This window comes from Mytilus galloprovincialis, chromosome 1, assembly GCF_965363235.1.
Source record: "Mytilus galloprovincialis chromosome 1, xbMytGall1.hap1.1, whole genome shotgun sequence".
Taxonomy (NCBI): domain Eukaryota; kingdom Metazoa; phylum Mollusca; class Bivalvia; order Mytilida; family Mytilidae; genus Mytilus; species Mytilus galloprovincialis.
In genome coordinates, this window is record NC_134838.1 from 8,550,072 (window position 1) to 8,564,782 (window position 14,711).

The 14,711-nt window shown below is 35.1% G+C and overlaps 1 protein-coding gene across 2 annotated transcripts in view; it reads left to right on the forward strand.

Annotated features, from left to right (window-relative positions):
• The window catches only part of LOC143064617 (uncharacterized), a 38,986-nt gene that overhangs the window by 8,491 nt on the left and 15,784 nt on the right, over window positions 1-14,711 (forward strand). The window lies entirely within an intron of this gene.

The following is a 14,711-nucleotide window of genomic DNA, read 5'->3' on the forward strand; positions in this document are numbered from 1 at the left end:
TTTACATGGCTAAAATTAAGATAGAAATGTTGATGTAAATTATTAAAGATGGGACTTCGTAAAATGGCTTAAATAAAGGGCTGGTATATTGCTTGGTGCTGTGCTATTGAATTTACTATTGGCATATAATTAACACATATAACACTTAATGAATTGTCCTGACAGACAAAAAAAAACATATGATTTGTGAAATAATTAGAATAAGTTAATATATATATTATTTATTCCTTATAGCATGCAAGTTAAAGAAGAAAATAACTAGTGAACAATGAACCGGGGGGAGGGGGTATGTGTCAGATATTGGATATTGATATGCATATAAATATAAGATGATGTGCTATGAGTGCCAATAAAGCAACTCTCCATCCATGGTACAATTTGTAAAAGTAAACCATTATAGGTCAAAGTACGGTCTTCAACACGGAGTTTTAGCTCACACCCAACATCAAGCTAAAGGGCTCCAAAAATAACTGGCGTAAGACCTTTGAAACAGGAAAATCAACGGTCTATGAAAAACGTGAAACACTTATGAACCACATCAAAAAACGACAACCACTGAACATCAGGTTCCTGACTTAGAACAGGTGCAAAGAAGTGCAGCTGGTTTAAACGTTTTAATATGTATCAACGATTACCATTAATTTACCTGAAAGGGTGACATCCCAACATAGAAATACACACGTTCAAATATCAATTCACTTTTTTATAATTATTGAAATGGCTTAACTCAACCAAAAGGCATAACATGAATAATGAAACAAAGAATAAGATATTGTGTAAAACTTTATATATTCACTAAGGGAAAAACAAGTGTGAGTGTGTGAGGACTATCTTTAATTTTACCTCAATTTACTGTCAAAAATGCCCCAAAAATTAAGGATAGATGGCAAGGGAACCCTTAACTTTATTTTGACCTGAAATATTTTTCTGTAATATAGAAACATGTCATGATTTTTTTGGATTTAGTTTTAAACAGACATAAAGGTGGGAGTGTCGTTTGTATAATGCGATTACAATAGGAAGATTTCAACCCCCATAAACATCTTTCCCTTAGTATAGCATACAATAGGGTATATAAAGGAGTAAACAAACAATAATACCAACGAAAGGAAACAAATTAATCATTATCAATATGACGTTAATTGCCGTATTTGGTTTTTCTGGAAGAAATCTAACAGACACTGTTTAAAGTCAATTTGTATTTATTGGAATCTCCCTAGAAGCAAATTGAAATCTTTATTTTCTTCAACTTTTTAAAGTTTTGATTATCAGGGAATAAGTATTGATTACAATTCACCAAAAACATATTTCTATCAACATTGTTCGACCGTCATATCATTAATTTTGATAAAAGTATGATTTTTTTTTAAAAAGGGCAGTGGAATATGTGGAAACCAATTAAAATGAAAAAATAGCACATTATGCAGACTTGGACTACCGAGTCCCAATTTATATGTACTTGATTGTATCTATCATCATATATGGACTACCAATTCAGAACTTATACGTAGATTATAGTATCCTTCATTAGACTTTGACAACCTAGTCTGAACTTATACATTAGTTAAATATACTGCCAAGTATCTATATAAGTTTGGGCTCTGTAGTTCAAGCCTGATAAATGATACTGCCAAGAAAATATAAGTTCGAACTCCGTAGTTCAGGTAATAAAGGTATTTAAGATATTAGCTCGGACATGGTAGTTCAAATCTGCTAAAGAATACTTTCAAATAATAGAATATGCATGTTCGAACGTGGTAGTCCATGTCTAGTTAAGGACAGTGTCAAGTATACTCGTATATATAAGCTCGAACTTGGTAGTCAAAGTCTTGTAAAGTATAGTGCCAGGTAAATACAATTTCAGACTTGGTAGTTCAAGATTGATAAAGGATACTGTCGAAGTAATGGTATATTAGTTCGGACTGGGTAGTCAAAGTCTGCATAACGATACTGTCAAGTATGTATAAGTTCGGACTAGGCAGTCAAAGTCTGCATAACGATACTGTCAAGTATGTACAAGTTCGGACTAGGCAGTCAAAGTCTGCATAAGGATACTGTCAAGTATGTACAAGTTCGGACTAGGCAGTCAAAGTCTGCATAAGGATACTGTCAAGTATGTACAAGTTCGTACTGGGTAGTCAAAGTCTGAATAAGGATACTGTCAAGTATGTACAAGTTCGTACTGGGTAGTCAAAGTCTGAATAAGGATACTGTCAAGTATATACAAGTTCGGACTGGGTAGTCAAAGTCTGAATAAGGATACTGTCAAGTATGTACATGTTCGGACTGGGTAGTCCAAGTCTGACTAATGATACTGTCACGTATGTACAAGTTCGGACTGGGTAGTCTAAGTCTGATTAAGGATACTGTCATGTATGTACAAGTTCGGGCTGGGTAGTCTTAAGTCTGACTTATTATACTGTCAAGTAAGTACAAGTTCGGAATAGTTAGTCCACAAAGGTCTCCAATTAATCAGGTCATTCACACTTCTACGTCATAGAGAAATGGTCTTAAGAATAAGTGCGTAAGAGCACTCTTCTTTGTTTCTTAACCGCAAAATATTAAAAAAAAGTCCTCACTTACAGAGTTGTATGAACCGATTGAAAATATGATGATCATGATACATGTAACTGCTTGTCCCATTTGTTAATAGAATGAAATTCAAAACAGTGTGGCTGTGGCCATTGATTGACACATGAAATTCATCCATTGACTGGGACAATTTACGTGAACGTTTGTCTGTAACGACCACTGTTCACGACGTACCTACGATAGACATTTAAACTGTGGGGTCACCAAAGGTTTCTTAACGCCTTTAATTATAAAATAATTCGAAAAATTAATCAGGAATAACCTTTAAGTTTTGATTTATACAATTGATATAAATCAAAACATCGTGTTATTTCTGATTAATTTTTCGAATTACTTTATTAAGGTGTTGAGAACCTTTGGTGACCCCATAGTTTAAGTGTTTTTAAAAAGTACATAGTGAACAGTGGTCGTTACATACAAACGTTCACCTAAATTGTCCCAGTCAATGGATGAATTTCATGTGTCAATCAATGGCCACAGCCACACTGTTTTGAATTTCATTGTAAGTGCTTAAAAGTACAATGATGCATGGTCACACCTTATGTAGAGTACATTGGACATAGATCATTACCCTCGTTTTCAATGTAAAGGACTAGCATTACAAACTGACATCAGATCAAATTCTATATGGGGCGTTTTATTAAGGGTCCATTTGAGGACCACCTCCGGGTGCGGGATTATCTCACTGCATTGAAGATTCGTTGGTGGCCTTCGGCTGTTGTCTGCTCTTTGGTCGGGTTGTTTTCTCTTTGACATATTCCCATTTTCCCTTTTCAATTTTATTCAGGTCATTCCCCTGATAGACTTGCATTAGTATAAAACAATGATTGGAGGGAGGTCAGACTTCTTTGTCGGAAATAATACTCTGAGCTGGGCTCATCTTCCTCTGTATACAGGATAAGGACATGTATAAACTGCCTTTGAATATTAACGAATAAGTTAATTGTCAAACTTATTTGTCTTATTTGTTACGAATGTTTTATAATCAATCTTTACTAGGAGAAATGACCTATTGTCTTGTGGAACTTATCCAACATGACCTCATTTAATTGGGTTTTTATACGACCGCAAAAATTTTAATTTTTTGGTCGTATATTGCTATCACGTTGGCGTCGTCGTCTGCGTCGTCGTCGTCGTCGTCGTCCGAATACTTTTAGTTTTCGCACTCTAACTTTAGTAAAAGTGAATAGAAATCAATGAAATTTTAACACAAGGTTTATGACCATAAAAGGAAGGTTGGGATTGATTTTGGGAGTTTTGGTCCCAACATTTTAGGAATTAGGGGCCAAAAAGGGCCCAAATAAGCATTTTCTTGGTTTTCGCACTATAACTTTAGTTTAAGTGAATAGAAATCTATGAAATTTTGACACAAGGTTTATGACCACAAAAGGACAGTTGGGATTGATTTTGGGAGGTTTGGTTCCAACAGTTTAGGAATTAAGGGCCAAAAAAGGGCCCAAATAAGCATTATTCTTGGTTTTCGCACAATAACTTTAGTATAAGTAAATAGAAATCAATGAAATTTAAACACAAGGTTTATGACCACAAAAGGAAGGTTGGGATTGATTTTTGGAGTTGAGGTCACAACAGTTTATGAATTAGGGGCCAAAAAGGGGCCCAAATAAGCATTATTTTTGGTTTTTGCACCATAACTTTAGTATAAGTAAATAGAAATCTATGAAATTTAAACACAAGGTTTATGACCATAAAAGGAAGGTTGGGTTTGATTTTGGGAGTTTTGGTCCCAACAGTTTAGGAATAAGGGGCCCAAAGGGTCCAAAATTGAACTTTGTGTGATTTCATCAAAAATTGAATAATTGGGGTTCTTTGATATGCCGAATCTAACTATGTATGTAGATTCTTAATTTTTGGTCCCGTTTTCAAATTGGTCTACATTAAGGTCCAAAGGGTCCAAAATTAAACTTAGTTTGATTTTAACAAAAATTGAATCCTTGGGGTTCTTTGATATGCTGAATTTAAAAATGTACTTAGATTTTTAATTATTGGCCTAGTTTTCAAGTTGGTCCAAATGGGGGTCCAAAATTAAACTTTGTTTGATTTCATCAAAAATTGAATAAATGGGTTCTTTGATATGCCAAATCTAACTGTGTATGTAGATTCTTAATTTTTGGTCCAGTTTTCAAATTGGTCTACATTAAGGTCCAAAGGGTCCAAAATTAAACTAAGTTTGATTTTAACAAAAATTAAATTCTTGGGCTTATTTGATATGCTTTATCTAAACATGTACTTTGATTTTTGATTATGGGCCCAGTTTTCAAGTTGGTCCAAATCAGGATTCCATATCAAGTATTGTGCAATAGCAAAAAATTTTCAATTGCACAGTATTGCACAATAGCAAGAAATATCTAATTGCACAATATTGTGCAATAGCAATTAATTTTCAATTGGAGTTATCTTTCTTTGTATAGAATAGTAGTTGATAATATATGTTGAAAATTTGCCAGACATGACTATGATGTCATTTTCTATTTTTATTTGCCAATAACTTTATGTAAATAACTTCATTGGAAATTTGCCAATATAAAATGTTGCTGATGAAGCTTTTTTCCCTTATCTTATCTAAAATGTTTTTAGATAATGTATGTTGGACATTTGCCAGACATGACTATGATGTCATTTTCTATTTTTATTTGCCAATAACTTTATGTAAATAACTTCATTGGAAATTTGCCAATATAAAATGTTTCTGATGAAGTTTTTTTTATTGTTTTATACAATAAACAATTTATATTCACTTTTACTACCAACCAATCTTTACCATTCAGTGATAACAAGCACTTTATTTTACATTTTAATATTTTATGATGTATTTAAAAGAGTAGTTATTGTTGCAAACTCCATTAGAAATTTGAATTGATATCAGTTTTGGAAAAAGGGAAACGGGGATGTGAAAAAAAAATGGGGGGGGGGGGGGGTTAAATTTTTCTCATTTCAGATTTCATAAATAAAAAGAAAATTTCTTCAAACATTTTTTTGAGAGGATTAATATTCAACAGCATAGTGAATTGCTCAAAGGCAAAAAATTTTTTTTAAGTTCATTAGACCACATTCATTCTGTATCAGAAACCTATGCTGTGTCAACTATTTAATTTTAGATTTAAATAAGTTTGAAGAAGAAATCTTTAATTGATTTGTAAAATCTTGAAATTTGTTTTGTGTAAAAAAAACCATGTAATGTCAAAAATTTGATCACAATCCAAATTCAGAGCTGTATCACGCTTGAATGTTTTGTCCATACTTGCCCCAACTGTTCAGGGTTCGACCTCTGCGGTCGTATAAAGCTGCGCCCTGCGGAGCACCTGGTTTACATATGTATGTAAATCCTAGATTAAGTGAATCGCCTCTGTTCAATGTGTTCTGCATAAAGTGTGGCAGTGTATTTTGTGTTCGCCTTTGTTCAAAGTGTTCTTCTTCTTTGGGTCAATAGGCTTCAATATTGAAGAATACATATGGTGTGGCAGTGAGTATTTTTTGTGTTCGCTTTGTTCAATGTGTTTTTCTTCTTTGGGTCAATAGGCTTCAATACTGAAGAATACATATGGTGTGGCAGTGAGTATTTTTTGTGTTCGCCTTTTTGCAATGTGTTGTACATATGGTATGGCAATGTATTTTGTGTTCGCCTTTGTTCAATGTGTTCTACATATGGTGTAGCATTGGTTTTTGTGTTCGCCTCTGTTCAAAGTGTTCTTCTTCTTCTTTGGGTCAATAGGCGTCAATACTGAAGAATACATATGGTGTGGCAGTGAGTTTTTTTTGTGTTACCCTTTGTTAAATGTGTTGTACATACGGTGTGGCCGTGTGTTTTATGTTCGCCTTTGTTCAGTGTGTTCTACATATGTTGTGGCATTGGTTTTTGCGTTTGCCTCTGTTCAAAGTGATCTTCTTCTTCGGGTCAACAAGGCTTACATATGGTGTGATATTGGTTTTTTGTGTTCGCCTCTGTTCAAATTGTTTTTCTTCATCTTTGGTTCAACAAGACTGACATATGGTGTGGTATTTGTTTTTGTGTTCGCCTCTGTTCAAAGTGTTATTCTTTTTTTCTTTGGGTCAACAAGACTGACATATGGTGTGGTATTGTTTTTTTGTGTTTGCCTCTGTTCAAAGTGTTCTTCTTCTTCTTTGGTTCAACAAGGCTGACAAATGGTGTGGTATTGGTCTTTTTGTTCGCCTTTTTTCAATGTGTTCTACATATGGTGAAGCATTGTTTTTTTGTGTTCGTCTTTGTTCAAAGTGGTCTTCTTCTTCTTTTGGTCAACAAGACTGTCATTTGGTGTGGTATAGGTTTTTGTGTTCGCCTCTGTTCAAAGTATTTATCTTCTTCTTTGGGTCAATAGGCTTCAATGCTGAAGAATACATATAGTGTGACAGTGAGTATTTTTTGTGTTCGCCTTTGTTAAATGTGTTCTACATATGGTATTGCAGTGTATTTTGTGTTCGCCTTTGTTCAATGTGTTCTACATATGGTGTAGCATTGGGTTTTGTGTTCGCCTCTGTTCAAAGTGTTCTTCTTTTTCTTTGGGTCAATAGGCGTCAATACTGAAGAATACACATGGTGTGGCGGTGAGTATTTTTTTTGTGTTCGCCTTTGTTCAATGTGTTGTACATATGGTGTGTCAGTGTGTTTTATGTTCGCCTTTGTTCAGTGTGTTCTATATATGTTGTGGCATTGGGTTTTGTGTTCGCCTCTGTTCAAACTGATCTTCTTCTTTGGGTCAACAAGGCTTACATATAGTGTGATATTGGTTTTTGTGTTCGCCTCTGTTCAAATAGTTTTTCTTCTTCTTTGGTTCAACAAGACTGACATATGGTTTGGTATTTGTTTTTGTGTTCGCCTCTGTTCAAAGTGTTATTCTTTTCTCTTTGGGTCAACAAGACTGACATATGGTGTGGTATTGGTTTTTGTGTTCGCCTCTGTTCAAAGTGTTCTTCTTCTTTGGGTCAACAAGGCTGACAAATGGTGTGGTATTGGTTTTTTTGTTCGCCTTTTTTCAATGTGTTCTACATATGGTGAAGCATTGTTTTTTGTGTTCGTCTTTGTTCAAAGTGGTCTTCTTCTTCTTTGGGTCAACAAGACTGTCATTTGGTGTGGTATAGGTTTTTGTGTTCGCCTCTGTTCAAAGTATTTATCTTCTTCTTTGGGTCAATAGGCTTCAATGCTGAAGAATACATATAGTGTGACAGTGAGTATTTTTTGTGTTCGCCTTTGTTAAATGTGTTCTACATATGGTATGGCAGTGTATTTTGTGTTCGCCTTTGTTCAATGTGTTCTACATATGGTATGGCAGTGTATTTTGTGTTCGCCTTTGTTCAATGTGTTTTACATATGGTATAGCATTGGTTTTTGTGTTCGCCTCTGTTCAAAGTGTTCTTATTCTTCTTTCGGTCAATAGGCGTCAATACTGAAGAAAACACATGGTGTGGCAGTGAGTATTTTTTGTGTTCACCTTTGTTCAATGTGTTGTACAAATGGTGTTGCAGTGTGTTTTGTGTTTGCCTTTGTTCAATGTGTTCTACATATGTTTTAGCATTGGGTTTTGTGTTCGCCTCTGTTCAAAGTGTTCTTCTTCTTTGGGTCAATAGGCTTCAATACTGAAGAATACATATGGTGTGGCAGTGAGTATTTTTTGTGTTCGCCTTTGTTCAATGTGTTGTACATATGGTATTGCAGTGTATTTTGTGTTCGCCATTGTTCAATGTGTTCTACATATGGTGTAGCATTGGGTTTTGTGTTCGCCTCTGTTCAAAGTGTTCTTCTTCTTCTTTGGGTCAATAGGCGTCAATACTGAAGAATACATATGGTGTGGCAGTGAGTATTTTTTGTGTTCGCCTTTGTTCAATGTGTTGTACATATGGTATTGCAGTGTATTTTGTGTTCGCCATTGTTCAATGTGTTCTACATATGGTGTAGCATTGGGTTTTGTGTTCGCCTCTGTTCAAAGTGTTCTTCTTCTTCTTTGGGTCAATAGGCGTCAATACTGAAGAATACATATGGTGTGGCAGTGAGTTTTTTTTTTTGTGTTCGCCTTTGTTCAATGTGTTGTACTTATGATGTGGCAGTGTGTTTTATGTTCGCCTTTGTTCAGTGTGTTCTACATATGTTGTGGCATTGGATTTTGTGTTCGCCTCTGTTCAAAGCATTTTTCTTCTTTGGGTCAATAGGCTTCAATACTGAAGAATACATATGGTGTGGCAGTGAGTATTTTTTGTGTTCGCCTTTGTTCAATGTGTTGTACATATGGTATGGCAGTGTATTTTGTGTTCGCCTTTGTTCAATGTGTTCTACATATGGTATAGTATTGGTTTTTGTGTTCGCCTCTGTTCAAAGTATTCTTCTTCTTCTTCGGGTCAATAGGCGTCAGTACTGAAGAATACATATGGTGTGGCAGTGAGTTTTTTTTTGTGTTCGCCTTTGTTCAATGTGTTGTACATATGGTGTGGCAGTGTGTTTTGTGTTTGCCTTTGTTCTATGTGTTCTACATATGTTATGGCATTGGTTTTTGTGTTCGCCTCTGTTTAAAGTGATCTTCTTCTTTGGGTCAACAAGGCTGACAAATGGTGTGGTATTGGTTTTTGTGTTCGCCTTTTTTCAATGTGTTCTTCTATTTCTTTGGGTCAACAAGGCTGACAAATGGTGTGGTATTGGTTTTTGTGTTCGCCTTTTTCAATGTGTTATACATATGGTGAAGCATTGTTTTTTGTGTTCGTCTTTGTTCAAGGTGATCTTCTTCTTTTGGTCAACTAGACTGGCATATTGTGTGGTATTGGTTTTTGTGTTCGCCTCTGTTCAAAGTGTTCTTCTTCTTTGGGTCAACAAGGCTGACAAATGGTGTGGTATTGGTTTTTGTGTTCGCCTTTTTCAATGTGTTATACATATGGTGAAGCATTGTTTTTTGTGTTCGTCTTTGTTCAAGGTGATCTTCTTCTTTTGTTCAACTAGACTGGCATATTGTGTGGTATTGGTTTTTGTGTTCGCCTCTGTTCAAAGTGTTCTTCTTCTTTGGGTCAACAAGGCTGACATATGTTGTTGCATTGGTTTTTGTGTTCGCCTCTGTTCAAAGTCATCTTCTACGTCTTTGTGTCAATAAGGCTGACACATGGTGTGGCATAAGTTTTTGTGTTATTGTATTTATCACTATCATACTTCAGGAAACTTGCCCTTGGTTTTATGCATGTATCATATTTATCTTTAGGGATTCCCCTCCCACTAATTCTACCCAATTAAGACAATTCATTTTCAGACTCCCACTTACCCTGATTCTTATTGGATATGTCATATTATTTTCTTATTCCTAATTAGAGGGTACATCAGTTACCAAAAAAATGTATCATAGTCGTCAACTTCTGAATGTTCATACCATCCCATAAATGACGATCTATAATTTCATATTTATATTCAAACGCAAGACGAATGCACATTAAGACTTCAGAATTGATATTTAATGTGCATACATTATGACGTAGACATTTTTTTATAATGACCTGGGTTTGATTTTTATCGGACGTTTTGAGAATATGATGTTAACGGATGGTGGAGGTTGGGTCCAATTTAGACCATTCGTAAATCCACTGACAATGTTTCAAGTACAATGTTATTCAGTTTTTAATCTGGTCATGACACATATTAGGTGACATTAAACTCTATAAAGTCATACTTATGGTTTTCAATGATTATTCAAATAAGCTTAATGGTAACTTTGATTAAAAAGGATATTGTTTCAAAGACAATTAATTAGGATAGTATTGCTAGAGGGCGACACCACGAAATGAGTTTGATTTGTACAACAAAGGAAACGACAGTTTTTTTCCGCAGATCAAAGACATCACAGAGGCATAGAATATTAAAAAATATCTCTCCCTCTCTCGTCACAAAGCTCTTTGAATTGAGGCACATATTGAACAATACGTAAATAGGTCAAAAGTCAACTTACGTTGGACCCTTGTTCGTGCATCCAAAAGTTGTTGCTGTGCTCTGGAATATTTGGGTATTTTTTTTTTTATGAAAGGTCATTATTTATAGCAATTAAGATGAACCCTACCGAAACAAAAAGGTTCCTAACGTCCGTATTTGCAGATTTCGGTGTCATAGTTCCTTGATATCAAGTATTATATGTAAAGTTCTAAGCACCTGTGTGTAGATTAAATAAATTATTTTTTTTCTAATGGCGTCAAAAGACATTTTAGTATGACTTGCAACCGAAATAATAGATCTTGTTTTAAAAATTGCCTTTTTGTTATATCAATACACGTAGCCATTGATGTTAGCGACGATCTCTTTTGCTGAGGCTAAATTGTTTTTAATTAGATAGAAAGAAAAAGTCAATTTTTCTGTCATGTGATCCATAATAAACATCATAAACCATTCTGTACTTAATAAATATATCCTTTGACCTTTACAAACTAAATAGAATAATAAATCATCATACATGAATATCAGTTTTTCACAAAAAACAACAACTCATAATTGTGGAGTTGTGAAAGAGGCGTAACTAATTCCTTTATTATCAGTTTCACAGTTTTACAAACAAAGCCAATATCGGTGGAAGTTGATAATCAAAGATGCAAACAATGAATGAACTAAAATAATGAATGAATGACCTATATAATGCCCAAACAGGTTAAACAGCGTCACAATCATAGGGAATTTAAGTAAGACTATATAATGCCCAAACAGGTTAAACAGCGTCACAATCATAGGGAATTGAAGTAAGACTATATAATGCCCAAACAGGTTAAACAGCGTCACCATCATAGGGAATTGAAGTAAGACTATATAATGCCCAAACAGGTTAAACAGCGCCACCATCATAGGGAATTGAAGTAAGACTATATAATGCCCAAACAGGTTAAACAGCGTCACAATCATAGGGAATTGAAGCAAGACTATATAATGCCCAAACAGGTTAAACAGCGTCACCATCATAGGGAATTGAAGTAAGACTATATAATGCCCAAACAGGTTAAACAGCGCCACCATCATAGGGAATTGAAGTAAGACTATATAATGCCCAAACAGGTTAAACAGCGTCACCATCATAGGGAATTGAAGGTGAAACAGCGTCACCATCATAGGGAATTGAAGGTTAAAAAGCGTCACCATCATAGGGAATTGAAGGTTAAACAGCGTCACCATCATAGGGAATTGAAGTCCTTTACTTTATTTAGCTGATGAATTAAAACTTTCTTTCAAATTTATTGAAAAAATAGAAGGTCATGATCAAAGCTTAAATTCCTTTTCTGTCATGCCCTGTCCAAATTATTAATTTTCTAAAAGCATTTTTTCCTGTAAGAATAGTACTAATGGAGTTCTAAGACAAAAATCTGTCAAAAAAAAAACAAAACACATGTTTATGCATGTTACGAGTTATGAGTGCCAATGAGAAAACTCTCCATCCATGACTGTCATCATTTGTGAAAGTAAATTATTATAGGTCAAAGTACGGTCTTCAACACGAAGCCTTGACTCACATCGAATAGCAGGCTATAAAGAACCCACAAATGACTAGTGGAAAACCTTTCAAACAGGAGAACCAACGGTCTAATCTATATACAAAAACGAGAAACATTTATGAACTTCATCAACAAACGACAACCACTGAACATCAGGTTGTTCACTGTTAAATTTAACTTCGCATGTTTTACTTATGTTGACGACTTAGAGCCTGACCTATTGTAGAGATATGTTGTTTCTTGACCTATAGTTGTCTTTGGTTGTTTACTACGTTGGGATGTTGTTTTATTGACGTAAACCCCACATATGTTTGTTACAATGATATAACTTTCCTAGGTGCTTTTTTCTTCTTTTTCGCAATGCTACTTAAGTATTTGTGTTTAAATTCTTTAAAAAATTGAGATGTGATACACTTGATTGTCAACAGGACAACTTTCTACCATTAGCAGAATGACACAGTAGTAAATTAATATAGCATTCAACAATGAGCAAAACCGATTTTCCATATCCAGCTACAACAGGTTTCAACATGACAAACATAAAACAATCCAAAACGAGAATACTAACGGCGTGATTTAAGTGTAAAATAATAAACTAAAAACAAATATTATATTCACCAACAAACGACAATAAATTACAGGGTCCTGGCGAGGGACAGGCACTAACATTATATAGTATCAATTACAGGGTCCTGGCAAGGGACAGGCACTAACATTATATAGTATCAATTACAGGGTCCTGGCAAGGGACAGGCACTAACATTATATAGTATCAATTACAGGGTCCTGGCAAGGGACAGGCACTAACATTATATAGTATCAATTACAGGGTCCTGGCAAGGGACAGGCACTAACATTATATAGTATCAATTACAGGGTCCTGGCAAGGGACAGGCACTAACATTATATAGTATCAATTACAGGGTCCTGGCAAGGGACAGGCACTAACATTATATAGTATCAATTACAGGGTCCTGGCAAGGGACAGGCACTAACATTATATAGTATCAATTAATTGAGATAAAAAGTTAGTAGAAAAATATACCGCATCAAACTCAGAGATACCAGGCTTGGAATTTTGACGCCGTATGCGCATCTCGTCTACCACTGATTCTCCGTTAAAGCGCCCAACGTCCACATTATATGTGTTTACTCTCACTACGTTTAATGGTATTGTGCTTGCTAATCAGTAAGACTGTATTCTTCCCGACCAAGTGTTATATTTGAAGCTTGCTGTCTTATTGCATTGGCGTTAATCTATCTTTTATTTAGTATTTTATCCAACAAACCATTATATAGTATATATATATAACTTCCAAGCTTGATTTTAGCTTTTTTGTTGAAAGAGTAATATCCTTAAAGATGAATTAATCTATAGATGTAGTTGGTCACCTTTTGGTGATTCTGTGTAGAAATAACACCTACAATAGACCACGTTTTCCTCAGGGTAAAAATGTCATAAAAAGAACGAGGTATAATGTTGGGGCCGTTAATTATCGTGTTTATAGGTCGATAAAATTGTAAAGACATTAAATAAAGTAATATGATCTACTAATTCAAAATTGATGCATTTCCACAGATTTGTTGGTAAACGTACACATTAGTCATGCTACAAATTATAACTATGTACATGTACATTCAGTGGCGGACCCATAACAAATCATAAGAGGGGTGTCACTGACTGCCTAAGAGGGGATCCGTTTAAGTAATTCCCTATATAATCAAACAAATTTTTACCACAAACATTGGGGCCAGGGTCCCCCCTCCTAAATCAGCCTCTGATATTGTGTGTACACTATTTTTTTTCTTTCTTAGTTCTGGTTCCTTTGAAGACGGATAAGAGCTTATTCCTTAATATATTATGGCCCTCATTCTTCGAATATATTATCTTGGTAAATTTCATCAGAAAATTGACAAAAGGTATGATCGTTGGATTTTTTTAGGAAACCAAAGAGTTGAAAATACATTAATTTGAAACAATTAAGTATACCATAACAGGTTTCCTACTGAAGGCCAGTGGTTCTCTCTGGGCAATGCGGCTTCCTCCACCAATATAAACTAGTCACCACAAATTATTACAATAGTGTTGAAAGTGGCATTAACGCTTATTTTCATGAAACATTAACGCGACTGCAGTGATTTATCCCAGGAGCATCGACCACTTAGCCACAACTACAAGTATTTACCCCAAGAGCATCGAACATTAATGCGACTGCAAGGATTTATCAGAAGAGCATAGGCCACTAATCCACAACTGCAGTGATTCATCCCAGGATCATCGACCACTTAGCCACAACTACAAGTATTTACCCCAAATAACATCGAACATTAATACTACAGCAAGGATTTATGATCACAGGAGCTTACACCCCTTATGCGACTACAAGGATTGAACACAGGAGCATAAACCACTTATCCACAACTACAAGTATTTACCCCAAGAACATCGAACATTAATGCGACAGCAAGAATTGATCACTGGAGTATAGACCACTTATGCGTCTGCAAGGATTTATCACTGGAGTTTAGACTCTAAGGCGACTGCAATGATTTATCACAAGAGCCTAGGCCTCCACAACTGCAAGTATTTATTTCAGGAGCAAGCATACTGATACATGTCAGGTTTTAAAGAAACAATGATGAGTGTAATG